Here is a 27,961-nt window from a genome sequence, read left to right as displayed (position 1 = left end):
CTTTTCATGACCTTTCTAATTACATTCACAGTGTTATTGAATGTAATGTGGAATCTCACCATTTTAGATTGATTTGACTCTTGAGGATTAGCTAGTCTTTTTATAAGATTTTTTTTTTTTTAAATTTATTTGTCAGAGAGAGAGAGAGAGAGCACGAACACAGACAGACAGAATGGCAGGCAGAGGCAGAGGGAGAAGCAGACTCCCTGCCAAGCAAGGAGCCTGATATGGGACTCGATCCCAGGACGCTGGGATCATGACCTGAGCTGAAGGCAGCTGCTTAACCAACTGAGCCACCCAGGCGTCCCGAGGATTAGCTAGTCTTAGTAAAAAAAAAATGACTTTTTTAAAAACCTTTTTGGTTGAGATACTGTACTTTCCCTTTCCCTCTGGATCTAAGTCTCTTATGTATGCAAGTTAGTTGTGGTACATGAGAAAAACTTCCTTACTTGGTGATTTACTTCTTTGAAGGAATTTGGGAAATTTTTGCAAAAGACCTTAGGATACGGAAATTGCTTAATTTACATTTTAAGATTTGTGTTACATGTTATTTTGGAATCATTTGTAGTATTTTCCTCTGGTATACTTTGCCTAGAATTGTTTGTAAGTTTGAGTTTTTTAAATGCCTAATTTTCATCAAGACAACTATATTATATACATTATATGCAATTATTTAGCAGTTCACTCCCAGCTTCCATGCTCCTAGAACATTTTTTAACAGCATATTCTATGTGGTTCTCTGCCTTATTATAGTGATACTGTGATGCTGGGGTTGGAACTGAGGGCCTTTAGACAAGGCTTTATGTTAGTCCATGGTATTGGCTAATGAATTAAATCTCATGATTTAAAAAAAAAAAAAAAAAAATACATGACAGGGCATCTGAGTGGCTCAGTCGTTAAGCTTCTGCCTTCAGCTCAGGTCATGATTCCAGGGTGCTGGGATTGGGCTCTCTGCTCAGTGGGAAGCCTGCTTCTTCCTCTCCCACTCCTTCTGCTTCTGTTCCCTGTCTTGCTGTGTCTCTGTCAAATAAATAAATAAAATCTTAAATAAATAACAAAATTATATATATATGTGTGTGTGTGAGATTAGTTGAGAGAGCTAACTAGCTTTTTTTTTTTTTAAATTCACCTCTTTAATGAACACAATAATGTACAAAATAGGTTCTTACTTTCTGGGTTTGTCATTTATTCTTAGGTTCAGTAATATCCCAAGAGGACTAACCCTTGGTGGTCATATAAGTTTCCAGGTTTACAGCAGGATAACTGACTGCTGTGCATTCATTTCTTTATTTCAGAATGTCATGAGAATATCGTGGAATTTTTTTGGGTATTCATTTATAGCAACCTTATAGTCTACCTACTTGATTAACGGTAGTTTTTGAGTAATATTAACTACCATTTACCCAGTATTTGTTATGTAAGAAGTGTTGTGCTAAGTGATTATTTTCTCATTTAGTCTTCAACAACTCTGGGAGTTGGATAATATCTCTATTTTATGGATGGATTGAAGCTGGGAGAAATTAAATAACTTGCTTAACATCACATAGCTTGCAAATAGTCAGAAACTTGAACTCAGAGCTGTACTAAAAAATTTCTCTTTTTTTCCGGTTTCATTTTTTAGCTTGTGATACAGTACATATAAAATTTGCCGTTTTAACCATTTTTAAGTGTATAATTCAGTGTGCAACCATCACCATTATGGATTTTCAAAATTTTTCATCTCTCCCATTAGAAACTCTGGATCCATTAAGCAATACTGCTGCTCCTCTCTCCCAACCCCTGTTAACTTCTAAATCTAGGTTTTGTCTCTATGAATTTATCAAGTCTAGATATTTCATATAAGTGGAATAATACAATATTTATTCTTTCGTTTGTGGTATATTTCACTTAGCATAATATCTGGGTTCATCCAGTGGTAGTAAATATCAGTACCTCATTGTTTTTATGGCTGAATAATATTCCATTGTATGTATATACCACATTTTGTTTATCCATTCTACTATTGATGGACATTTGGGCTGTTCCTACTTTTTGTTTATTATAAGTGGCTATGAACTTCAGTGTACAAAGAGCTGTTTGAGTCCCTGTTTTTGAGTCTTTTGGTTATAATATACCTAAGAGTGGAATTGCTAGGTTATATGGTAATTCTTGCTAGGTTAAATGGTTTACCTTTTGGAGGAACTGCCAGACTTTACCACAGTAGCTGCATTGTTTTACATTCTAGCAGCAATATTACATGTGTTTCAGTTTCTCCATATGTTCACCCACACTAATCTCCCATTTTTAAAATTATAGCCATTGTAATTGGTATGAAGTGCTATCTCACTGTGGTTTTGGTTTGCATTTCCCTAATGACTAGTAATGTTGAGCATCTTTTAACATTCTTCTTGGACATTTGTTTATCTTCTTTGGAGAAACTTCTGTTTAAGCCCTTTGGCTATTTTTTAATTGGGTTATTTTGGGTTTTTGTTGTTGTTGTTGGTTGTGGGAGATCTTTATATATTCTGTACATTAAATCCATGTCACAGGGATGATTTGCAAATATTTTCTCCCATTTTTAGGTTGTCTTTTTACTTTTTTCCCCCCAGGGGGCATCTGGGTGGCTCACTCAGTTAAGCATCTGACTCTCATGATTTCAGGGTCATAAGATCGAGTCCTGCATCTGGCTCTGCCCTTGGCAGAGTCTGCTTGTCCCTCAGTCTCTGCCACTCCTGCTGCTCCCCTTCTCCCCTGTCTTTACACTCTCTTGATGATGTCCTTTGATACATAAAAGTTTTTAATTTTAATGGAGTCCAATTTATTTTTTCTTTTGCTGCCTGGGTTTCTAGTTTTTGTTTTAAATGTATTTAATTCTTCACTGATGGAGAAAGAATAAATCTATAACCAATAATTCACAGTCTAACTTAACTAACAATTTGCTTTCTTAACTATGAATAGAAAGCTGTTTTAAGTTTCTTTTCTGTATATGGGGATAAGGTTGATTAGCAATGAAATGCTTTTTAAAAAGTTGATGAAAGTAATCCATAAATCTACTTCAACTTCTTAATCAAGAGGTAATTGTTATATTTTCTGCACAAGTATTTTACAATCAACAGGCATTGAATACCCACAATATGTTGCTCTTGTTCCAAAAAAAGGAATCATGATCTTATTTCTTGAGTATGCCAAAATCCTTTTTTAGGAAAGCATAATAAAATATGCATACATGAAATAACTATAAAACACTATGTAAACAGATAAATATACCATAGGATAAACTGTGCAAGTCCTGAGGGAATAAAAGAAAGTAGTGATCTCAGCTGCTCAAAGATATGGTCCCTGGACCAGCAGCTTTGCAGGAACCCGGGAATATGTTAGAAGTACAGAATCTCAGGCCCCACCCATGACCTAATAATTTAGAATCTGCATTTTTAACAAGATTTTCAAATGGTTCCTATGCATATTAAAGTTGGAGAAGCACTGATACAGGATTGCTTATAGTGGAAAGAGACTAAATGGAGGAACCCAATAGGAAAAAAATGACATGAGTTGGCAATTTATTGGATATAAGAATACATAAAAGAAAATAAAGTACAGACAGTCCCCTGACTTATAATGGCTCACCTTACAATTATTCTGTTTTAGAATTTTATGATGGTACAAAGTGATACATACACATTCAGTAGAAACCATACTTCACGGTTTAAATTTAGATCTTCTCTGTAGCTAGTGAGAGGTGGTATGAGACTCTCTTGTGATGCCGGTCAGTGGCAGCAAGCTGCAGCTCCCAGTCAGCTATGTGGTCATAAGGGTTAGCAACCAATAGACTTACTATTCTGTTTTTCAGTATAACATTCAATAAATTTTATGATATTTGACACTTCAGTATAAAATAAGCTTTATGTTAAATGATTTTGCCTGACTATAGACTAATGTAAGTGTTCTGTGCACATTTAAGGTAGGCTAGGCTAAGCTTTGATGTTCTATAGGTTAGTTGTATTAAATGTAATTTCTTTTTTATTTTTGAAGATTTTTTATGAGACAGAGAGAGCGAGCAAGAGGAGAGGGAGAAACACTCCCTGCTGAGTGGGGATCCCGATGCGGTTCTGGATCCCAGGACTCTGAGATCATGACCTGAGCGGAAGGCAGACACTTAAACAGCTGAGCCACCCAGGCATCCCTTAAATGCATTTTTAACTTAGGATTTATAGTTTTCAATTTATGATGAGTGTATTGGGATGTAACCTTTTATCATTCGAGGAAGATCTGTAATCCCGTATTTGTGAATCTGGATAACCGGGAATATTGAGATGGCCTGGCAGATTTTGGGGAATAAGAAAGAGCTATCTTGGGCAATCTATAGTTTGCCTTTCAGTATGTTAAGGTTTAGTTGACAGAATTTTTAAGTTGGGACATCATGTTGGATGGTGCAGAAGTTTAGGTATGGACCTCCTAGATAATCAGGTTATGAATGTGGATTTTGGAGTCAGCTGGGGGAGGTTGACTGAAGGTATAAAAATAAATGACTACTTATAAGTAAAAAGGGAAGGAAAGTACTAAGAATTGAGTTGTCAAAATTTCATAGAAGATGGAGAAATGAGGTGATTACCTCTAATCAGGGCCTGACCATACTAGATGGTCAGTATTCTCAATTTTGTTGAATTATTGGGAAACAGGAAATCAGTCCTGTCGTCTGCCTTTGAAATTTATAGATCTGATTGTATTTGAACACACCATTCTTAACAATTTCAGAAAATAACTTGGTTTGTTAACTTATTCTGGTGTGGTGTTTGCAGAAATTCTACCTGTAGTTTATTACAACCAAACTCAAGATAGACTTCTTGAGCATTCAACCCCAGAATATTCCATTAGCTCTTTTTTTTTTTTTTAAGATTTTATTTATTTATTTGATAGACAGAGATCACGAGCAGGCATAGAGGCAGGCAGAGAGAGGGGGAAGCAGACTCCCCGCCAAGCAGAGAGCCTGATGTGGGGCTAGATTCTAGGAGCCCAAAATCATGACCCGAGGTGAAGGCAAGAGGCTTTAACCCACTGAGCCACCCATGCACCCCTCCAGTAGCTCTCTTGAGTTTAGTGTATGTTAGAACAAACACATTTCTCCACAAAAACCTTGTTTGTTTCTTCACCAAAAATATCATTGTCTCCTCTTTATGTATTTTCAGTGTTCCATACTACACATCATCTAACGAGGCGGTTTACTGAATTTTCTTATGCTTCTACTCTTAGGACTGAGTCTATAATTAAAAAATGAAGCAGAATTGAGCATGAGGAGGACTGAAGATTTAGTCTGTGCTTATCCCAAATGTAACAGTGGAAGTAAAAATTTTTCATATTTTCAGCGTTGGTAGCTCTGAGGCTTTTATAAGCAGAGTGCATAAAATTTTATACCAATTGGAGAGAGATATACTGTGAAATAGGAGGTATTTCCTTTTTTTTTTTTTTTTTTTTTTTTAAGATTTACTTGAGAGAGAGAGAAACGGGAAAGTGGGGAAGAGAGAGAGAGAGAGAGAAACTCTAGCAGACTCCTTGATGAGCAGGGATCCCGATGTGGGGTTCAATCCCATGACCTTGAGATCATGACCTGAGTTGAAATCCGAAATTCTGACACTTAACTGAGTCACCCAAGCACCCCAGGAGGCATTTACTTGATGTAAAGTAGAAGGTGCTTGATTTTACCAGGAGGAGTAGATCTGTGGGGAAAGACCTAAAGGAAAATAAGGCAGCAAGAAGCTATAGTTTGGAAATACAGTGGAATTCTGGGTAGGTAAGTTTGGTAGGTTATGAGAACTTTTAGGTCCGGGGTGCTACAGTTGGAAGATAGTAAGATATGGAGAATGCTCTTTGGGATGAGATTTAAGCACTTGAATTTATATTAAAAATTGACATGGGATGTTGTAGCCCCTACTGAATAAGCTACCTTCTGTTGGGCTAGTCCCCTTTTGTTCTCAATTTTCTAACATATAAAGGGTTGATGTTTCTTCCCAGTCAGTATTGTCTTGGAATTTATGTTGGAATGGCATTTTTTAAAGATTCTTGCTATGGATATTAAACGGACTCTTTTTTTCTTCTCTGACTGTATTTAGAAATCATTTGCTAGTACCGTATGCTATGAATAGAATCTTTTAAAATCTTTAAGCCATTAGAAATGATGAGGATCTTCATTCTTCTGATTTTTTGATAGCCCTAGTCTCTAACACCTCTCAATTTTAATAGATGGATTTTATTTTTAAATTTATCTGATTTTTTACTGTAAATGCAAAGCTTTGGCAGCATCTTGCTAGTAGTACTATACTCAGGTGAGCCTTCTGATAAGAATGATTATTGAGGGGACACCTGGGTGGGTCAGTGGGTTAAAGCCTCTGCCTTCGGCTCAGGTCATGATCTCGGGGTCCTGGGATCGGGCCTGCATCAGGCTCTCTGCTCACTGGGGAGCCTGCTTCCCTTCCTCTCTCTGACTGCCTCTCTCTGCCTACTTGTGATCTCTCTCTCTCTTTCTCTGTCAAATAAATAAATAAAATCTTTTTTAAAAAAGTGTTTATTGAGTGTTGATCACTTATAATAAGGAACTTGTACTGTTATATTAATAAATCAATTAATCTCTCTTGTGGTTTTTGACCAAAACACATTCTTCTCTTGTTTCTTTTTTCCTTTTTTTTTTGGACAGAGAGAGATCACAAGTAGGCAGAGAGGCAGGCAGAGAGAGAGAGAGAGGAGGAAGCAGGCTCCCCGCTGAGCAGAGAGCCCGATGCGGGGCTCGATCCCAGGACCCTGAGATCATGACCTGAGCCGAAGGCAGCGGTTTAACCCACTGAGCCACCCCAGGCACCCTCTTGTTTCTTTTTTTTAAGGATTTTATTTATTTGACAGAGATCACAAGTAGGCAGAGAGGCAGGGGGTGGGGGGGGGGGAAGAGAGAGAGAGAGAGAGAGAGAGAGAGAGAGAGAGAGAGAGCGCGCGCTGCGCGCTGCGCGCGCGCGCTGAGAGCCCGATGCGGGGCTCGATCCCAGGACCCTAAGATCATGACCTAAGCCAAAGGCAGAGGCTTTAATCCACTGAGCCACCCAGGCGCCCCGTCTTCTCTTGTTTCAAGAAAGCATTAGGTTGACTTCATTTAGCAACATGATCATGTTAATTGGGCATGATGATCAATTTGCTGATTTAGTGATTCTCTTCATTTTTCCTTACTGCAGACCACCTGAATGGTTTATCTTCATTTGGTGGACCATTGCACCTGATTCTTCCCGCCGCCCCTCACCATCCCTACCCAGCTTTCTGCTTCTGCTTATCGGGCATACTAGGCTACCAACAAGCTCCTCATGATTCACTGGTAGTTCAAGGACCATAGGTTGAGACTTTACTAACGCGTATGTACTTAAAGATGCATGTGTGTTGGCCAAGAACAATCAGCATGTTTTCACCTTGCATCAGCTACTTTGACTTGCAGTCAGTAAGAATCAAGTTTGTTTTTGAATATATTCCATATATTCAGCTGAGCTGTTAAATATTGCCGAGTATACATTGGGTGTTATAATGACATTTTTTGCATGTTTTCAATAAAACTTTTAGGCAGTTCCATTATAACTGTGTTTTCAGAAGTGGAATTTCTGTTGAAGTTAGACGTCTAAAGAAAAAAAATCTTAATGTGTCAGAATCATTTTAAGTGAATTTTACTTGAGTGTGAGGAGGTCTTGATACACATTTGTCAAAGACTTGACTAAATAATGAGTTAATGATTTTTGGACTTTTCTGATCAAGTCCTCACAGGAAACCCTTTAAATAATTTTTTGCATTTCCTGGAATTGGCTCCTAGGTATAAGCAAAAGCAGACCTATTTGGGTCAGTTCAGATAGTTTCCGTGCTTTGGACTATGTGACTTCATATCAAAGGGGCAGATCTAGACTCAGATCACTCAGTTATGCTTTATGATAAACTATCACTTTTAACTCAGGGCAAACACTGTTTTTTAGGTGAGATGCTTCCTGAAACTTTTAAAAAATAGCCAGCCTCCATTATTTCTAATTGCCAGCACTTGAAGCTAACTATAAACAGATACAAATAAGACCTGCTCTATGATATCAAGTGGATTATAGTCTAATGGAGGAATCACATGTTTAATTAGGAAAAGTTTTACAACGAAAAAATAATATGGAAATTCAGGGAGTAGTGGGGAGCAGAGTCAGAAAACTTCACTGAAGAGGTGGTATAAGTAGTTGGTCTTAAAAGAGAAGAAGCTGGAAGAAAAGCAGAAGGTCATCTTGTATGCAGAGGAAATTACTTGTATAGAAATATGAGAAAACATGGCATCTGGGGGGACTGGCAAGAAGTTTGTGGATGGGGTAGGTGAAATGTGAAGTTATTTAAGTTATGTTATCAGATTTTTGAAGGCAGAATTGCCATAATTAATAGACCAAGTTGGGAGACAGTATAGGTGATACTATTTAAGTGGTTTTTTGTTTTTGTTTTGGTGCATCTAACAAACTTTCCCATTTAACGCTGCATTCTGAGGTTATTTTATATAAAATTGTGATGTACTAAGTTGTTACAATCTTTAACAGATTTTTATTCTTTTGCAGTTTTTAATCATATTGTCACATATTAAGTGTAAGAAATGTGTTTAACTTTTTTTTACATGCACGAGGGGCACCTGGCTGGCTCGGTCGCAAGAACATCCAGCACTTGATCTTGGGATCATGAGTTCGAGCCCCATGTTGGGTGTAAAGATTACTTTTTAAAAAACCACACATACTCCGGCGCCTGGGTGGCTCAGTGGGTTAAGCCGCTGCCTTCGGCTCGGGTTGTGATCTCAGGGTCCTGGGATCGAGTCCCGCATCGGGCACTCTGCTCAGCAGGGAGCCTGCTTCCTCCTCTCTCTCTCTCTCTCTGCCTGCCTCTCTGCCTGCTTGTGATCTCTCTCTGTCAAGTAAATAAATAAAATCTTAAAAAAAAAAAAAAAAACCACACATACAACTTTTTTATTGTATGTGTGTGTTTGTCTCAGATCAGTTTTTGTCTCTTGTGTCTTAGTTTTCTGCCACACGGAAAGAGTTTGTGCTAAGATTGTACAGACGTCCATCAGTTTTAATGTCTTGAGAAAAGGCCTGCATTAGCTGTGGTACTTTGGGCTCAGTTTCTTACGTGGTTAAAAGAAGAAAATGGATTAAATCATTGTCAAGATTATATCTAATTCTTCTTTTAAAGATTTTTAATGACAATTTTCAGGCATATTGAAAAATTGAAAGACTCTTAACACAACAAATGTTTGAATACCCATCAGTTGTGTGTGTATAAATATTTGCTTAAATGAGAGTACAGACATCCTGACACTTCAATATACAAATACCATTATCACTACTAAGATCTAGTCCTTAATCAGAATCTACCAATTATCCTCAGAATGTCTTGTATTTATAGCTATTTTTTAAAATTGTATTTGGTATTTATTTGAGAGAGAGGGAGCACAAGCAGATGGAAGGAAAGGGAGAAGTAGCTCCCCACTTATGACCTGAGCCAAAGGCAGTTGCTTAACCAACTGAGCCACACAGGCGCCTCTTTTATAGCTTTTTTTTTTTTTTTTTCCAAATTAGGACATATTCAGCATTTAGACATTGCATTTGTTTTTGTCTCTAATCTTTTTACATCTTGAACAGCTCCTCCTCTTTTCTTCCCTGTAACACTGATTTTTTTTTTTTTTTTGAAGAGTATTGTAGAGGGGTGCCTACACCCAGTGCTCATTACATCACATGCCCTTCTTAATGCCCATCACCCCATTACCCCCCAACCCCCCTCCCTCCAGCAACCCTCAGTTTGTTCCCTATGATTAAGGGTCTCTTGAGGCGCTTGAGTGGCTCAGATGATTAAGCCTCTGTCTTTGGCTCAGGTTGTGATTTCTAGATCCTACGGTCAAGCCCCACATCGGGCTCCTGGCTCAGCAGGGAGTCTGCTTCTCCCTCTGCCTCTCCCCCCTTGTTCGTGCTCTCTGTCTCTCAAATGAATAAATAAAATCTTTAAAAAAAGAACCTCTTATGGTTTGTCTCCCTCTCTGATTTCTTCTTACTTTATCTTTCCCTCCCTTCCTCTATGCTACTGTTTTGTTTCTTAAATTCCGTAAGAGTGAAATCATGATAATTGTCTTTCTCTGATTGACTTATTTCACTTAGCCTAATACCCTCCAGTTTCATCCTCTTTGTTGCAAATGGCAAGATTTCATTTTTTTTGATGGCTGAGTAAAGTTCTATTGTATATATATCACTTTATCCATTCATCTGTCAGTGGGCATCTTTCCATAGTTTGGCTATTGTAGGTATTGCTGCTATAAACAATGGGATGTAGGTGCCCATTCAGATCGCTACATTTATATCTTTGGGTTAAATACCTACTAGTGCAATTGCTGGGTCATAGGGTAGCTCTATTTTTAGCTTTTTGAGGAACCTCATTCCAGAGTGGCTGTACCAGCTTGCATTCCCATCAGCGGTGTAAGAGGGTTCCCCTTTCTCTGCATCCTTGCCAACATCTGTTGTTTTCTAACTTGTTAATTTTAGCCATTCTGACTGGTGTGAGGTGGTATATCATTGTGGTTGTGATTTGTATTTCCCTGATGCCGAGTGATGTTGAGCATTTTTTCATGTGTCTGTTGGCCGTTTGTATGTCTGGAGAAATGTCCCTTCATTTCTTCTCACCATTTCTTGGATTACTTGTTCTTTTAGAAGTTTTAAGTTTGTAAGTTCTTTATAAATTTTGTGGACATTAGCCCTTTACCTGTTAGGACATTTATAAATATCTTCTCCAATTCTGTAGGTTGTCTTTGGTTTTGTTGATTGTTTTCTTTGTTGTGCAAAGCTCTGTATCTTGAAGTCCCAATAGTTCATTATTGCCTTTGTTTCCCTTGCCTTTGGAGACATGTTTGGCCAGAAGTTGTTGCTGAGGTCAAAGAGGTTGCTGCCTGTTCTCTAGGATTTTGATGGGATTCCTCTCACATTTAGATATTTCATCGATTTGAGTATGGTGTAAGGAAATGGTCCAGTTTCATTCTTCTGCATGTGACCGTCCAATTTTCCCAACACCATTTGTTGAAGAGACTATCTTGTTTCCGTTGGATATTCTTTCCTGCTTTGTCAAAGATTAGTTGACCATATATTTGAGGGTCCATATTTGGGTTCTCTATAATTGTATATATTTAAACTTAACAGTGTCATGATTTGATATACATATACATTATGGAACTGTTATCAAAATCAAGATAGATAACGGACACATTCATTACCTTACATAGTTAACTTTGTGGGGAGTGGGGTAAGAAAGCTTAAGATCTACTCTCAGCAACATTCAAGGCTACAATCCCTGTTACTATAGTCACCATGTTGTACATTATTAGGTCTTCAGAGCTTATTCTTCCTATAACTGCAGGTTTGTTCCCTTTGTATCACTTTCTCCCATTTTTACAAAAATCTTCTTTCATTGTAATTTTTCAACGTTACTTACCTTCTCAGAATGTAAGCTACATTGGACATGGTACAGACTTCATAATACTTGAGGCTTCATAATACCTTAACCTCAATTAACAGTTGTGTGAAATACATCTATAAGTTTGTAAGGTGTTTAGGAGAAAGTAAAATTCTCCTAATAAAAGCCTTACTTAATTCTAGAACAAGAACTTTGTTAAATAGGACCGTGTAGTGTAATGAAAATTCTAATTCCACCTCTGTCTCTCTACATCTATGACCATAAGTAAGTCACTTGATTTCCTCATTTCTTAGATCTTTTTCTCAACTATAAAATGAGCATGTTGGATGAGATCAGTGTAGTCAAACGTTTTTAACAGTTGAATGCTTTTTTAGATATACCTTACATCGAACACAAATGTGTCAGCCTCAGTATTTCATTTTCTTTTGATTGTACAGTCACTAAAAAATAAAAGTAAATTATTTAGAGTCTTATAAAGTCTGTAAGATTTTTTTGAAGTTCAAATCACTATCAACTATACTCAAAAATTATGTTATATGTTTTAAAAAAATCATTTTTAAATATTTGATTTATTTATTTGACAAAGACACAACAAGAGAGGGAACAGAAGCAGGGGAAGTGGGAAAGGGAAAAGCAGGCTTCCTGCCGAGTAGGGAGCCCAATGTGGGACTTGATCCCAGGACCCTGGGATTGTGACTTGAGCCTAAGGTAGATGCTTAACGAATGAGCCACCCAGGCACCCCGACTTAAGTTATATTTTTGCTGAGCATTTTTGAGTTACTTTTTGTAATGAGAGAATATACTAAGCAGGTGCACCTGAGCTTATTGTGACAATTAGTGGAGCCAGATATGCAAGGTGCTCTATTAGTGTGTTCACTGATTCAGTGTTACGTGAGTGGACATGTATGTCCCTGTAGTAATAAAAGGCACTGTGTAGAGCTCTGGTTTTCCCAGTCAGTGACACATTTCAAGAAGTTCCCTAAGTTTCATATGTGCATAGGGATGGTAAGAGAAACTTCATTCCACTGTCTCCATGGTCAGTTTCATGACGAACATGTTTCATGATGGCCTGTATGTTTGAAATTTTAACATTTGATGGGTGGATGCTTATTATTATTCTTAAAAATAACAAATGGGGCATCTGGGTGGCTCAGGTGGTTAAAGCATCTGACTCTTGGTTTCATGATCTTAGAGTCTTGGGACTGAGCTTCCTGTGAGCCCCATGTCAGGCTCCCTGCTCACTGGGGAGTCTCTTTCTCCTCCCTCTGCCACTCCCTCTGCTCAGTGCTCTCTCTCTCTTTCTCTCTGAAAAAAACTTCCTTAAAAAAGATTTATTTATTTATTTCAAAGAGAGTAAGAAAGAGCACCAAGCGGAGTGGGGAGGAGCAGAGGGAGAGTGAGAAGCAGGCTTCTCACTGAGCTGGGAGCTTGATGTGGGGCTGGATCCAAGGACCCCGAGATCATGACCCAGGCTGAAGGCAGATGTTTAACCGACCACCAGGCTATCCCATAAGTAAAAAAAATTCTTAAAATATATACATATTTATATATTTTACATATAATTTGAATTCTGTTTGTAGAACTCTAAAGCATCAGTTGTTTTGTTTCCTTGAGTTCTTTGAAACCAGTTTTTAAAATGGGGTGATTAGGGACACCTCAGTGGCTCAGTCAGTTGGGCATCTGCCTTCAGCTCAGGTCATGATCTCAGGGTCTTGGGATCGAGTCCCACATCAGGTTCCTCACTCAGCAGCGAGTCTGCTTCTCCCTCTCCCTCTGCTCTACTCCTTCCCCCCAGCTCATGCTCTCTCTCTTTCTCAAATAAATAAATAAAAATCTTTTAAAAAAAAAATTAGGTGACTAGGTCCTAGAAAAAATTTTTAGCACATAATTTCAATCAGTTTTTCTCTACTCTGAGAATAGGTATACTGTTGAGGGCATTGTACTAGATATTTGAAATTTCAAACAATTACTGAAAAAATAATACAATATTAATTAAGTTTACACAATTTAGAGAAGTAAAATGCTACCCAAATTAATTTTAACACTAAGAAAGCTTGAAAAACAAACAAAGGAAAGGTAAAACATTAAAAATAGTGAAGGTAGGGGTACCTGGCTGGCTAAGTCAGTAGAGCATGTGACTCTTGGAATCATGAGTTCCAGCCCCACAGTGGGAAAAAATAGTGAAAGGAATCAATAAGGTGATGACTGTTGTTTCTGTATTACTAATTGCAGTCTGATTATATAGATTTGGAAGTTTGATTTGTCTTCGCTAGGGACAAGTGTTCTGGTGATCTTTCTCTTCCAGAGCAACTTTTGGCTTCATAATATACTTTGTAAGTGAAGCTGTTTCATTATTTAAGATGTGGACTTTACCTCTCAGCCCATTTGAAGCTAGAAATGCACCTTAGCACTGTTAGGCCTACTCCTCTGACACAGCTTCACTTTTCTCCTTCCTCTCTTGGGCATGAAATATTTCAACTCTTTGCCTACAGTTCGAAATATTTCAACTCTTTGCCTACTGTTAGGGCACGCTTGTGTTATGTTTAAACTTCGAAAGGTCAGGGAGGTAGTGCTTAAGAGAAAAGGGGTTGACAAATGAGAACTTGTGTTTGAAAGATATGACTGTGGATAATGAAGGAAGAACCAGAATCAGATGAGATGCTAGTAGGTGAGGTCTGGTGTCTGTCATATTTGTAGTCTAACATTCCTGGACTAGATGGAGATGAAACATAGAAGGAATGTCATTGGAAGAGCTTTGCACTTAGTCAGCAGAACGTGGCTTCTTTCCTTTTCAGGGGCTTTGACCTATTTATTTGGAATGTAAATATTTGCTGTGAAGTGCTTTTTTATTATAGTTCTTAAAAATAGTATGGTCCCCTCCCTTTGTTGAGAAACTGCTTTTAGAAATTATTTATTTCCTTGTTTATTTCCTGTCTTACCTCACCACATTGTAAGCTCTGGGAAGTCAGGGGGGTCATGTCTGATTTTTTCCTTATTGTATCCTTAGAATGTCGTATAATTCATGATGCATATATGTATGCATTAAATAGTTCCTGATGGGCTAAGTAAGTGAAACAATGAATACATAGTTGTGACTATTTTATCACTTGGAAAGTGAAAAGTTTACCACTTGGTTTTAATTATTTAATTTGCTTTTTGAATGAAATTATTTTACTCATTCCTTAGTTGTACTAAAACCCATTATCTTTAGGGATTCCTCACAATAATTAACTCTGAGATAGATTCTTTTTTGCCCATTTGATGAAAGGAGGCAGTAATCTAATTTGCTTATTAAGGTCTCCCTGCTTATTTTGTGTTTATTTGTGTGTTATTTTCTTCTGTCATCCTTAGTAAACCTAGTCATGATTCAAATTGCTTTGCATATGAAAAGAGTTAATTATATTTATTGCCCACTCAGCCCAGTAGAATTGTTGGGCTGCCCTTTAGCTGAATCTGTACTTACATTGAATGCAGCAGAAATTCAGTTTTCACATACAGCCTCTAAAATTATATTAGTGGGGAGTAATGAAGGCACCCTTTATGAGTTCTCTGAATTTAGGGGTTTTTGTTTGTTTTGTGAGTTATTTTCAGCAGACATTTTGGGGGATGTTGGAGGAGGGCAAAATCTAGGGACAAGTAGGATGAAACTGATCTTTGAAGTATTTAAAGATTAAGTGTACTTTGGGGGTCTAAACCACACTTTTCTATATAAAAAGTATAAGGAGCTTATGTTTGGGGGAAAATCCATTTAATTGTGCAAATACAATCTTATAACGTATAACTTTTTAAAGACATGCCTTGTGTTATAAGATATTTAGTAATGCAATTATGTTTCATACTTTTCATCCTATTTTTATTTATCAAAATCTCCCTTCCTGGCTATGTTATTTACACAACAAACTGAGTATACCTGTGTAACATACTTAAACTTGTATGTAATATCTCAACAGGGCCTAGTGAGTGGCATGTAACTAACAGATTTACATAAGAAATACTTGTTGAAGAAATCTTAAAGTCATTAAAATAATGGCTTTTCGGTGTTTAAGGCTCACAAATATAATTAACAAATACGTGAGAAGAGCCTTGACTGTAATATATAATCTTTGTTATAATTTTTTATTAAAAAAAATCTTCATATTTTCTTGATTCTTACAAGAACCTTTTGACTTTAAGGAAAGATGATGTTAATATCGCTGTTTCACAAAGGAGGAACCTCAGGCACAGAGAAGTTTTGATCTGAATAAGGAGTAAAAGGAGTATCCCAAACTGTAAGCTCCGTCTTCTGTTTTTTAATTCAGTATCATGTCCACTGATGATAAGGAGTTTGGGTTGACTTTTCTTTTCTTGCACCAGAAGTATGTGTGTTTTTCCTTTGTGGCAAGAAACATAGTTGAGTTAAAGTTAATGGGATGTGTTTTTTAAGGACCCTTGTGTTCACTCTTGTGGCCAAAATGGAGATGGTAGCAGTAAAAAATGAGGTGGGTAATTGTCTTCAATCTTAGTCAAGAAATTATATTGTTGGGGTGCCTGGGTGGCTCAGTGGGTTAAAGCCTCTGCCTTCGGCTCAGGTCATGATCTCAGGGTCCTGGGATCGAGCCCCGCATCGGGCTCTCTGCTCAGCAGGGAGCCTGCTTCCCCCGCTCCTCTCTCTCTACCTGCCTCCCTGCCTACTTGTGATCTCTATCTGTCAAATAAATAAATAAAATCTTTTAAAAAAAAAAAGAAATTATACTGTTTTTTGCAAGGTAGAAATTCTGAATTAAGATCTTAATTATCTAGGGGCGCCTGGGTGGCTCAGTGGGTTAAGCCGCTGCCTTCAGCTCAGGTCATGATCTCAGGGTCCTGGGATCGAGTCCCACATCGGGCTCTCTGCTCAGCAGGGAGCCTGCTTCCCTTCCTCTCTCTCTGCCTGCCTCTCTGCCTACTTGTGATCTCTCTCTCTCTGTCAAATAAATAAATAAATAAATCTTTTAAAAAAAAAAAAAGATCTTAATTATCTAAAATTTGATTAAGTGGAAAAAAGTGTTTATCTCATTCATCTTTTGTGCCCCTCTTTTTCACTTTCACCTGTACCTCCTAATAGAGACTGAATGTTTTCAGCTTAAAATTCAGTTTATGCAAACTTGACTTGAATTTAGCAGTTGAACCTTGTGGGGAAACAAGTTTCCTTAAGGTCCTTGAAGTACAAGAAAAGAAAGATTTGTCTAATCTGAAGAAAGCTTAATAAAGTTTTTCTAGGCCTATGCTCTGAAATCACCCTTAATATAGAGTATTAGAAAATCTGTCTCAGATCATAAAGTGGTGATCGCCCCAAGGGGTGAGTTGAAGGAGATTACATGAAAGTTCTTTCTGATTATTATATCTAGCACTTAAAGGATGGGGATTGGAACCCAGAAGTGAACGAATATTTGTATTTAAAATGTCAGCATATGGACATTTGGAACCACCTTCTGGTTTTATAGTTGATAAGGGAACAGAGACCATCTCGCTCCTGAATGTGTCTTGCTCAGAACTGGGAGGGCAGACCTATGCTGGTCCCCTAATATAGTTTCATTGTGGTAGCTTATGCTCTTTGGCAGTCACCAATATATTTCTGCCTTGAACTTTAGTTACCCTGGGAGTAATAATTTTAGCTTGGTGATTAAAAGGCATTTGGGCCTTTATTCATTGTCATATTGCCAAAAATTAACACATAGGGCCTATTGAACACATCCTTCTATGAATTTGGATTTTGATGCTCTAGGTTTGTGATGGTTGCATGATGTTTTGGATGCCTGTCTCTTACTAAATGACTCAAGTAGTTTATATGTCCTTTAACATCTCATAATTTTGAACTGAAAAATTGAGATGTGTGTGCCACCACATATAAATAGGACATAATGAAAGTTAACTTGAGAAACAATAAAATGATACCCAGTACTTCTGGAATGAACATTGAATGAGATACTTCAGCTGTAACAAGAGAATGGGGAGAGTTGCTTATCTGTTACTGAAGCTACCCTTGGAAGCAAAGAGACTGTTTTTTTGTATTGGACCTGTCATGGGGTAGGAAATAGGTTCTTGTATTTGCATTATTGTTTTCTGTATACCAATACTGAAGATTCTGACTTGAAATTACAATGTAACCGCATAGGGCAAAGAAATGACTAAAAAACATTTAACTTTTTTTTCTGTAATGGTTGTCTTAAGCATTTTAAGATGGGAATAATAAATATCCTCATTTTAAGAATAAATTTCCTTATTTTAAGGTGCATTTCAGTGATAAAGATAATTTTTTTCAGTTTGGAATAAGCATGACTACTAAAAGCCTAAATACTAAAAGTGTGAGAAGTTCTACCATTTATTAAAGAGGGAGGAAAAAGAAATTTTCTGATGAGACATTGAGGGAGATTAAAGAAAATTAGGATGTAGAATAAAATTCAGTTTCCATTGAGAAGTAATTCTGCTTTAATAATAGGTAGTATCAAACACATTGGCAAGTTATTTTTGTACTGATGTCTTGGGGGAAATGCTATACAATTTTAATGAGTAGGAAAGTGTTGACTAATGATGTCTTTGCATTTATTCCTGATACTGTCTAAAAGCTACTTAAAGCATTGCTAAACCGGTCAGAAGTTCAGACTTGAACATTTGTAAGATTGCTTTCTAGTTAAGAAAGGAGAGTAATTGAAGCTTTTTATTCCTATATGTGACATGTCCATTATATATATATGATATATATAAAAATAGACATACACAAAATATATATTATGTATGTATTATTATTTTTTGTGTATTCTTATATATGGTCTCTTATGTGAGAACTTATTTAGGACTAATCTTTTCTAACTGTATATATTTATGGTCATTTAAAAACTTATAAATAACGCTTTTGTAAAAAAATTTTTATTTTTTTAAGTTAAAAAAATTTTTTTTTAGATTTTATTCATTCATTTGACAGAGAGAGGTAGAGAGAGCATAAGCAGGGGGAGCAGTAGAGGGAAAGGGAGAAGCAGACTTCCCTCTGAGCAAGGAGCCTAACACAGGGCTCCATCCCAGGACCCTGGGATCATGACCCAAGCCAAAGGCAGATGCCTAACCCACTGAGCCAACCAGTTGCCCTGTAAAAAATTTTTTAAAAGTTAAGGAGCATATTTAAGAAAAAGTAAATCACATTTATCCTTCCACCTAACAGACATTTTGGTGTGCATTCTTTCATACTCATGTTGTATACTGTATGTATAAAAAAAGCAAAAATCATACATTAAGAGAAATGTGCATTTTTAGTCATTGTAGCTATGCTTTTAGAGCAGTTAGGCTTCGAGAGTTTGACTTTACTCATGTTCTAGGATATAATGGAAATGTCATTGTTAGCTTTTCATTTCGGGAGAGATTATCAGTATTTTTTCTAAAATTAATCTGGCTCTCTGTTTTGAAAGGTACGAATTAGTAGAGTCACCACAATGAAGTGAGAGATGTACTTCTTGGGACTTAATCTGAAGAAATGCAATGTAAACTAGAGCAAAGGAAAAACCTTGCTATAATTGAGCAAGTTTCCCAAGGCATTTATGTGTGCAGTTTGTGAGAGTATGTATTCCTTATGACATTACTTCCTTCAGAACAGTGCATTTAAATAAGCTAAAAGTAAAGCTTTGTGTTTTGTAATGTTAATAGCCATAGATGCAATTTTAAAGAATTAAGTGACATTCAAGATCTGTCTTTTCCCGTTACTCTAACCCCAAGGTGGTACAGTTTCTAGTAGTTTCTGTTGATTGTTTGCATCAAATATCACTTTCTGATAACTTGGTGGAGAGAGAGATTTTGATGATTGAGTCCTAGTTCTGCTTTACAGATTTTGTTGCAAAATCTTGTACAAGCCAAAATACCATTATGTTCTATGAGTCTGTTGAACATACTCTTTGACTCTGACCTGTTGTTAAAAGTAAGAGGGCTTTGACTGCACTTAGAAGCCCATTAAAAGAAAAGGACTTGGCAAATGAGTGTAATTCAAGTAAAGTGCATTTACCCATATTTTGGCCAATTTCTCAAGCAAAGGAAACTTTTCAGATTGAAAATGGAGACCCCCTTGAATAGAGTCTTACGGATCACTGGTGGCTTAGGAAACACTTTGTACTTTTCTTGGCAGCAGCTCGGGACAGGCATCAACATGTTTTTGGTAACTGGTGTATGCTGTCTGGGAAATAGCGTGCAGTTTGGGCAGTTGAGACCCATGCCAACTTGCTGTGTCATCCTAAGCACTGGTTCACACCTTCATCATAGATCGTTGTGACCTGACAGATTGGTTATCATGTTGATTTACTTTGGAAGGGTAGGTGAAAGTTGAACAATCCAGTAACTCTTAAAGCAATGAGACAGTAAAGGCCTAGTGGCTAAGAATATGAACCTTGGAATCCGTCTCAGTTTGATCCCAGCTGTAACATCTAGCATTATGATCTTTGGGAGATTTTTATTTGTATTAATTTAACAGACATTTAGGTATTGTTTTTTTATATATGCTTGGCAATGTTCTAATTGTGTCTGTGAGAAATATTACCCCATTAAATCTTTGTAACAATCCAATTAAACTTATTATTATTTTTTTAAATTTTATTTATTTATTTATTTATTTGTCAGAGAGAGAGAGAGAGGAGCGAGAGTGAGCACAGGCAGACAGAGTGGCAGGTAGAGGCAGAGGGAGAAGCAGGCTCCCTGCCAAGCAAGGAGCCGGATGTGGGACTAGATCCCAGGACGCTGGGATCATGACCTGGGCCGAAGGCAGCTGCTTAACCAACTGAGCCACCCAGGCGTCCCCCAATTAAACTTATTTTATTATTGCCATATCCTCCTCCCCACTTAGATATTTTGGCTTTTAAGTTTTCTTCCTCATTTTAAGACAGAGATTATACTGGCGTTGAGAGTGTTCAGTAGGACAGTATATAGATAGCACTCTTCACAGTGACTGGGCCATAGTAGCATTCTCTATTGACCTACTATTTCTGAAAAAAAGCAATATTTTGTGGCAGACTGCTTCTTTCTATACCTGTGATGCTACAATCAGAGTGATGGGGTCATTGCCGGCACCGGCAGGTACTTCTAAATCCTTACAGGAATATTCTTGCAAATTCCTGAAGAATTTTGAGGTGGTCAGGGAAAGTCTTAAAAAATCTAATTCCATCCAGACACAGCCTGCACCATTATAGGGCCCTGGGTCTTTGCAGCCTTAGTGAGATCTTGGTTAATAACATGGTTGCTCTCCCAAATCCAAATCTATACCTAAGGAATTGTCAAAAGGTCACAGGTCTTTTTTGTTTGTTTTACTTTATTTTAAAATATGTCAGACTTAAAGAAAGTTGCAAAAAATGGTAGAAGGAAGTTCTGTATGCCCTTCATTCAGATTTTCCCAAATGTTACATTTTATCACATCTGCTTTATAATCTTTCTTTATATATATGTACATAAGTTTAAATACTTACATTTTCTTCAACCATTTGATAAGTTGCAGACAGGAAATCTTTTTACCCCAAAATACTTCAGTGAGTGTATAGTTCCTAAGAGCAAATACATTCTCTTATATAACCACCACACAATTATCAAAATCAGGACCTTAATATTGATATAATGCTAATATTTGCTCTGTGGACTTCAGGCAATTTCATCATTATCTTCACTGATATTCAAAGAAAATCTCCCAGGATCATGCATTTTGTTTAGTTGTCTACTTTAGTCTACTTTAATCTGGAGCTCTTCTGGAGACTTTTCAGTCTTTCATGATTTTGTTATTTTGAAACATACAGATACAGGCCAGTTATTTTGTGGTGTTCATTAATTTAAATTTTTCTGATGTTTCATCAAGCTTGGCTTCCTCATGATTATGTAGTTGGGGCAAGAATACCACAGAGATTGTGTCCTTCCCAGTGCATGATGTCAGGAGTCACATACACAGTTGAATCTGTATATTCAACAGAAAAATGTTTGTTTTCCCATTATTGGTGAAGTTAATTTTTTTTTTAAAGATTTTATTTATTTGACAGACAGAGATCACAAGTAGGCAGAGAGGCAGGCAGAGAGAGAGTGAGAGAAGGAAGCAGGCTCCCTGCTGAGCAGAGAGCCCGATGTGGGACTCGATCCCAAGACCCTGAGATCATGACCTGAGCCGAAGGCAGCAGCTTAACCCACTGAGCCACCCAGGCGCCCGGTGAAGTTAATTTTGATCAGTTATGGTTCCAGGTAAGTTTCTTCACTGCAAAGTTAATAACATTTTTCCTATGGAAATAATAAGTATCTAGTAGGAAGATTGAGTTTATGTAAATATTTTGTTTCTTATCCAATAGATACCTCTCATATCCATTAATAATTGTTGCCTCAAATAATTATAGTGGTTGTCAAATGGTGATTTTTTTAAATGTCACTTTTATAATTATTAATAAGTTTATATATTTTTAGAAATATACTTGAGAGAGAGTGAGAGAGAGCGCATAAGCAGGGGCAGAGGGAGAAGCAGGGAGACTGATGTGGGGCTAGATCCCCGGACCCTGGGATCATGACCTGAGCCAAAGGCAGTGGCTTAACCCACCAAGCCATCCAGGCACCCCTAGAATGTATATTTTAGTTATTGAACATTACTGCTATAGGATCTCCCTTCCTGCTCTCTTTAAGCAATAGTAAGTTTCTTAGTTCTTACCTTGTCATTAGGGAGAAAGCTTTCAGTATTTATTGAGTATGATTTTAGCTGTGGGTTTTTTTATTAAGATCCTTTACCATTTTGTGGAAGCGCCCTTCTGTTCTTAGCTTTTTGAGTGTTTTTATCGTGAAAGAATAATGCGTTTTATCAGGTAACTCTTTTTTATTCATAGAGATGATTGCATGTTTTTTTCTTCATTCTTTAATGTGGCATATTAATTATATTGATCTTCCTTTTTTTAAAAATAAAGATTTTATTTATTTATTTATATGACAGAGAGACAGCGAGAGAGGGAACACAAGCAGGGAAGCAGGGGGAGTGGGAGAGGGAGAAGCAGGCTTCCTGCTGAGCAGGGAGCCTGATGCAGGGTTTATGCAGAGTTGATGCTGGGTTCATGCAGGACTCGATCCCAAGACCATGCTAGCATGACGTGAGCCCAAGGCAGACGCTTAATGACTGAGCCACCCAGGTGCCCCAGTTACGTGGATTTTCTTATTTTGAACGAGTTGCATTACTGGGACAATTCTACTTGATCGTGTGGTATTTAGCATCTTTTAAATATGCTGTTGGATTCAGTTTGCTAATATTATGTTGAGAGTTTCTGCATTTATCTTCTTAAGGCATATTAGTCTGTTGTTTTGGGGGGGTGTTTTTTTGTTTTTTGTTTTGGGGTTTTGTTTTGTTTTGTTTGTTTTGCAGTTATCTTTGGCTTTGGTTAGGGTAACATTGGCCTCATAGAATGAGTTAAGAAGTGTTCTCTACTCTTCTACTTTTTGAAAGCATTTGAAAAGGATTGGTGTTAATTCTTTAAATGTTTAGTAGAATTCACCAGCAAAGGCTTCTGGTCTTGGGCTTTTCTCTATTGGGAGGTTTTCTATTACCGATTCCATCTTTTGTTATAGGTCTCTTACTGTTGATGATGTTGTTTTTCTTCCTCCACTTCCTCCTCCTTTTCTTTTTCTTGTTTTTCGATTTTTTTTCTTTTTCCCAGCAATCTCTACACCCAAGATCAAGAGTTGTATGATCCACTGCCTGAGTCAGCCAGGTGCCCATCTTTCTCCTTAAGTCAATTTTGATAATCTGTTTCTGGGAACTTGTCTGTTTCACCTAGGTTGTTTAATTTGTTGTTGTACAACTAATTGTTTATAGTATTCCAGTATTGTAATCCTTTTTACTTCTGTAAGGTAGTAATAATAACTGTACTTTTGTTTGTGATTTTAGTTATTTGTGTCTTCTCTCTTGTTCTTAGTTGAGCTAAAACGTTTTATTTTGTTGATCTTTTCAAAGGACTAACTTTTGGCTTTATTGAATCTCTTTTGTTTCTCTGTTCTCTGTTTTGTTTATCTCTGCTCTTATCTTTACATTATCTACCTTCTGCTAGCTTTGGGTTTACTTTGCTCTTCTTTTTTTAATTCCTTAAAGTGTATAGTTAGGTTATTGATTGAGATCTTTCCCTCTGAGCATTGCTTTTCTGTATCCCATGAGTTTTTGTATTTTGTGTTTTTGTTTTCATTTATTTTTTCACATTTCCTTGTGGTTTTTTTATTTGATCCATTTGGTATGAATGTATTGTTTAATTTCCATATATTTATGACTTTTCCAGTTTTCCTTCTTACTGGGTTCTATCTTCATTCCATTTTGGTCAGAGAATATGTTGTATGATTTCAGTCTTAAGTTTATTGAGACTTGTTTTGTGGCCTAACTTAGTAGTCTATTCTAGCAAATTTCCATGTGCACTTAAGAAAACCATGTATTGGGACGCCTGGGTGACTCAGTTGGTTAAGCAGCTGCCTTCGGCTCAGGTCATGATCCCAGCGTCCTGGGATCGAGTCCCACATCGGGCTCCTTGCTCGGCAGGGACTCTGCTTCTCCCTCTGCCTCTGCCTGCCATTCTGTCTGTGTTCACGCGTGCTCTCTCTTCTGACAAATAAATTAAAAAAAGAAAAGAAAAGAAAACCATGTATTTTACTATTTCACTATTGTTGGGTAGAATGTTCTATACTTCTGTCTATAAGGTTTAGTTCATTTATGGTATTGTTCAGGTCTTCTGTTTCTTTATTGATGTTCTGTCTATATCCTATCCATTATTGAAAATGGAGTATTCTGCTTTCTAGCTATTGTAAAACTTGATCCCTTCACTTCTGTCTGTATTTCCTTCATATATTCTGGGACTCTATTGTTAAGTGCATATATGTTTATAATTGTTATATCTTCCTGATGGATTGACCTCTTTATTATAAAATGTCCTTCTTTGTCTTTAGTAAAAAAGTTTGTGTTAAAGCCACTCCAGCTCTCTTTTGGTGACTGTTTGCATGATATATCTTTTTTGATTTTTTTGCTTTCAACTTGTGTGTTTTTCAATCTAAAGTTATGGACAGCATATGGTTGGATGATACTTTTTTTGTCCATTCTGTAATTTTCAACATCTTTTTTTAAGATTGAAAAAAGAAATTTTAAGTAATCTGTGTACCCAATGTGGGGTAAACCTACAACCCCAAGATCAAGAGTTGCATCCTCTGTTAACTGAGCCAGCCAGGCACCCCTGTAAATTTCAGCATTTAATTAGAATGCCTAATATTTATATTTCATGTTATTATTAGTAAGATAGGACTTACACTTGCCATTTTGCGCTTTTTTTTTTTTTGCTACATGTCTTATTTCTTTTTTCTTCTAGTAATGCTTTATTTTATGTTAAATAGATATTTGCTAGCATATCATTTTAATTCCCTTGTCATTTCTTTCACTATATATTTTCGAATCATTTTCTTATGGTTGGTTGCTCTGGAGATTATAAGTAACATCTTAATTTTTAACAATCTAGTTCTAATTGAAAGCAATCTAATTTCAGTAGCATATAAAAACTTTAATGTAACCCCTTCCCTTCCCTCTTTGTGCTGTTATTGATATATAAATTACATCTTTATACACTTAATATATTGTATGTTTATCAGCACAAATTTATAATTATTGCTTTATACAATTGTCTTTTAAATCAGATAGGAGGGGCACCTGGGTGACTCAGTTGGTTAAATATCCAACTCTTGATCTTAGCTGAAGTCTTGATCTCAAGCTCGAGAGTTCAAGACCTCCATTGGGCTTCATGCTGGCTGTGGGCCCTAATTAAAAGAAAAAATCAAATAGAAATAATTTCAAGTCAAAAATATATATTTCTTCATGTATATTTAAGTACTGTCAAGTATCACTTTATTTCAGCCTGAAGAACTTCTTGGTATTTTTTTGCAGAGCTAGTCTGCTAGCAGCAGATCCTCTCAGTTTTTGTTTATCTAGGAATGTTTTACTTTCTCCATAATTTTCAAAATGTACCATTTGCTGGGTATAGAATTCTTAGTTGACACACTCTTCGTTATTTTGAATTTGCCATCTGACTTCCTTCAGTCCTTCATGGCTGCTGCTAAGAAATCAGCTGTTGAACTTTTTTGAGAATGTCTTGTATGTAATGAGTTCCTTCCTTTTCTTTCAAGATCTCTTTATATTTGGTTGTTGTCAGGTTAATTATGATATATCTAGATAGGGATTTCTGAGTTTGTTGATCTACTTGCTATGTAGATTGATGTTTTTCATCAGATATAAGAAGTTTTGTGCCACTTTTTTTCCCAATACTCTTTCTAACTTTTTCTCTACCTTCTAGGACTCATGTTATGTGTATGTATATTGGTAATCTTAATTGGTTGCCATTGTCAAGAACTCTTGAGGCTTTGTTTATTTTCCTTCCTTTTTTTTAATGTTTCTCAGACTAGATCATCTCAATGAACCTATTTTCATGTTCACTGACTCTTCCTCCTTCCTGCTCAAATCTGATATTGAGTCACTCTAGTGAATTTTTCATTTGTTATTGCACTTTTCAACTCCATGATTTTAAAAATAATTTCTATCTTGGTGGGTAGAGGAAGCGAAATGAGTAAATGGAAGTGGGAGATACAGGCTTCCAGTTATGGAATGAATAAGTCACAAGAATAAAAGGCATAGCAAAGGGAATATATTCAGTTGATATTGTGGAATATAGTCAGTGATATTGTAATAGCATTCTGTGATGACAGATGGTAGCTACACTTGTGGTGAGCATAGCATAACAAATAGAGATATTGAATCACTATTGTACACCTGAAACTAGTGTAACATTGTGTCTCAACTATATTCATATTTTAAAAATAATACTTTCTATCTCTCTTTTTCTTTTTTTTTAAGATTTTATTTATTTATTTGACAGACAGAGATCACTAGTAGTCAGAGAGACAGAGAGAGGAAGGGAAGCAGGCTCCCCGCTGAGCAGAGAGCCCAACGCGGGGCTTGATCCCAGGAACCTGGGATCATGACCTGAGCTGAAGGCAAAGGCTTTAACCCACTGAGCCACCCAGGTGCCCCAACTTTCTCTCCCTTTATTAAGAGTTCTCAGGGGTGCCTAAATGGCTCAGTCAGTAGAGCATATGACTCTTGATCTTAGGGTCATGAGTTTGAGCCTCACATTAAGTATGTAGCCTACTTTAAAAAAAAACCAAGACTTAGTTCTCATTCTTTTAGTTCTTTACACATGGTTTTCTTTAGTGCGTTGAATATATTTAAGATAGCGACTTAAACTCTAGTAAGTCCGAAGTCTGGACTTTCTCAGTGAGATTCTATTATCTGCTTTCCTTCCTCCTTGTGTGTGGGCCATACTTTCCTTGCATGACTTACTTTTTGGTTAAAACCTAAACATTTATAACCCTTCAAATCAGTCTCCTCCTTCAGGGTTTGTTATTGTTGTTGCTGTTTTGTTTTTTTGTTTTTTTTTCTAACTGACTTTACTGAACTAATTCTGTAAAGTTTGTGTTCTTTATTAAGTGTGGCCCCTGAAGTCTCTGCTAGTTAGCTTAGTGGTGAGCTAATGATTGGATATATTTCCTTAAAAGTGCAGAACCAGTAACTCTCTCATTCTTTGCTACATGGCTCTTTGTTCATATTGGGACTCATCTTTAAAGTTCATCTGGTTTACTGCTGTGCCTTAGCTCTTAATTCCTGCTGTTACAGAGTCTTAGTGTCAGAAGTGAGACCTTAGCACATTCTTGGTCTTTCCTGAACATGTACACAGCTCTAGATATGCACAGTCCTATGCCTGTGCAGCCTTTTAGATTCCTAGAAGTGTGTAGAGTTTTTCTGGACATCGCATTCCCCAGCTTTGAACAGTTTTTCTTGCTTGACCCAAATGTTTCACTACCTCTTGCAGGTGCAGTGTTAAACAATTTCTGCTTGTTGTTTTTGACAAATGCCCCCAGGAAAAGGCTGTTTATTCTGGGAGAACTGTAAGTTAGGTAAAATAAAGACAGACTCTATGAGTAGTATTTCCTAGAGAACATACACATAGGCTAAAAAATGAAAGGTTTTTCAATTTGGGGTTTTTTGTTTGTTTGTCTTGTGTTTTTTTTTGTTTTTTTTTGTTTTTTTTTTGTTTTGCAAATGGGGCTCTTAAAGAGCTCCAACCCTGTTCTGACCCTGCCCCGTCTTGTGCCTGTGATACTGGTGGCTTTTACTATGATTGCTGTTTGTTGGTTTTCAAGGTTACCTTGGAGGTGGGCTAGGGGGATTAGTCAAAGGCATGTTAAAATACCACAAAATTCATGGTTTTTGCCAGAATAGCACTTTTTTCTTTTCTTTTCTTTTCGGTTTTTTTTTTTTTTTTTTTTAAGATTTTATTTATTTGACAGAGATCACAAGTAGGCAGAGGCAGGTAGAGATTGGCGGGGGGGGGGGGGGGGGGGGGGGGAGGAAGCAGGCTCCCAGCCGAGCAGAGAGCCCGATGCAGGGCTTGACCCCAGGACCCTGAGATCATGACCTGAGCAGAAGGCA

The 27,961-nt window shown here is 37.0% G+C and overlaps 1 protein-coding gene across 3 annotated transcripts in view; it reads left to right on the top strand.

The window, feature by feature from the left end:
* UBTD2 (ubiquitin domain containing 2) overlaps positions 1–27,961 on the top strand; it is a 63,863-nt gene that overhangs the window by 2,424 nt on the left and 33,478 nt on the right. The window contains exon 1 of one of the 3 annotated variants that reach the window (XM_059174309.1): positions 15,632–15,728. The exons of the other annotated variants lie outside the window; for them this stretch is intronic. The gene's annotated coding sequence lies outside the window, so the exon portion shown is untranslated. Of the gene's footprint in view, positions 1–15,631; positions 15,729–27,961 lie in introns of those variants that run through there. 3 annotated transcript variants of the gene reach the window in all.

The sequence above is a fragment of the Mustela lutreola genome, chromosome 5, assembly GCF_030435805.1.
Source record: "Mustela lutreola isolate mMusLut2 chromosome 5, mMusLut2.pri, whole genome shotgun sequence".
In the NCBI taxonomy this organism is placed as follows: Eukaryota; Metazoa; Chordata; class Mammalia; order Carnivora; family Mustelidae; genus Mustela; species Mustela lutreola.
This window is presented reverse-complemented; position numbering and strand designations above follow the sequence as displayed.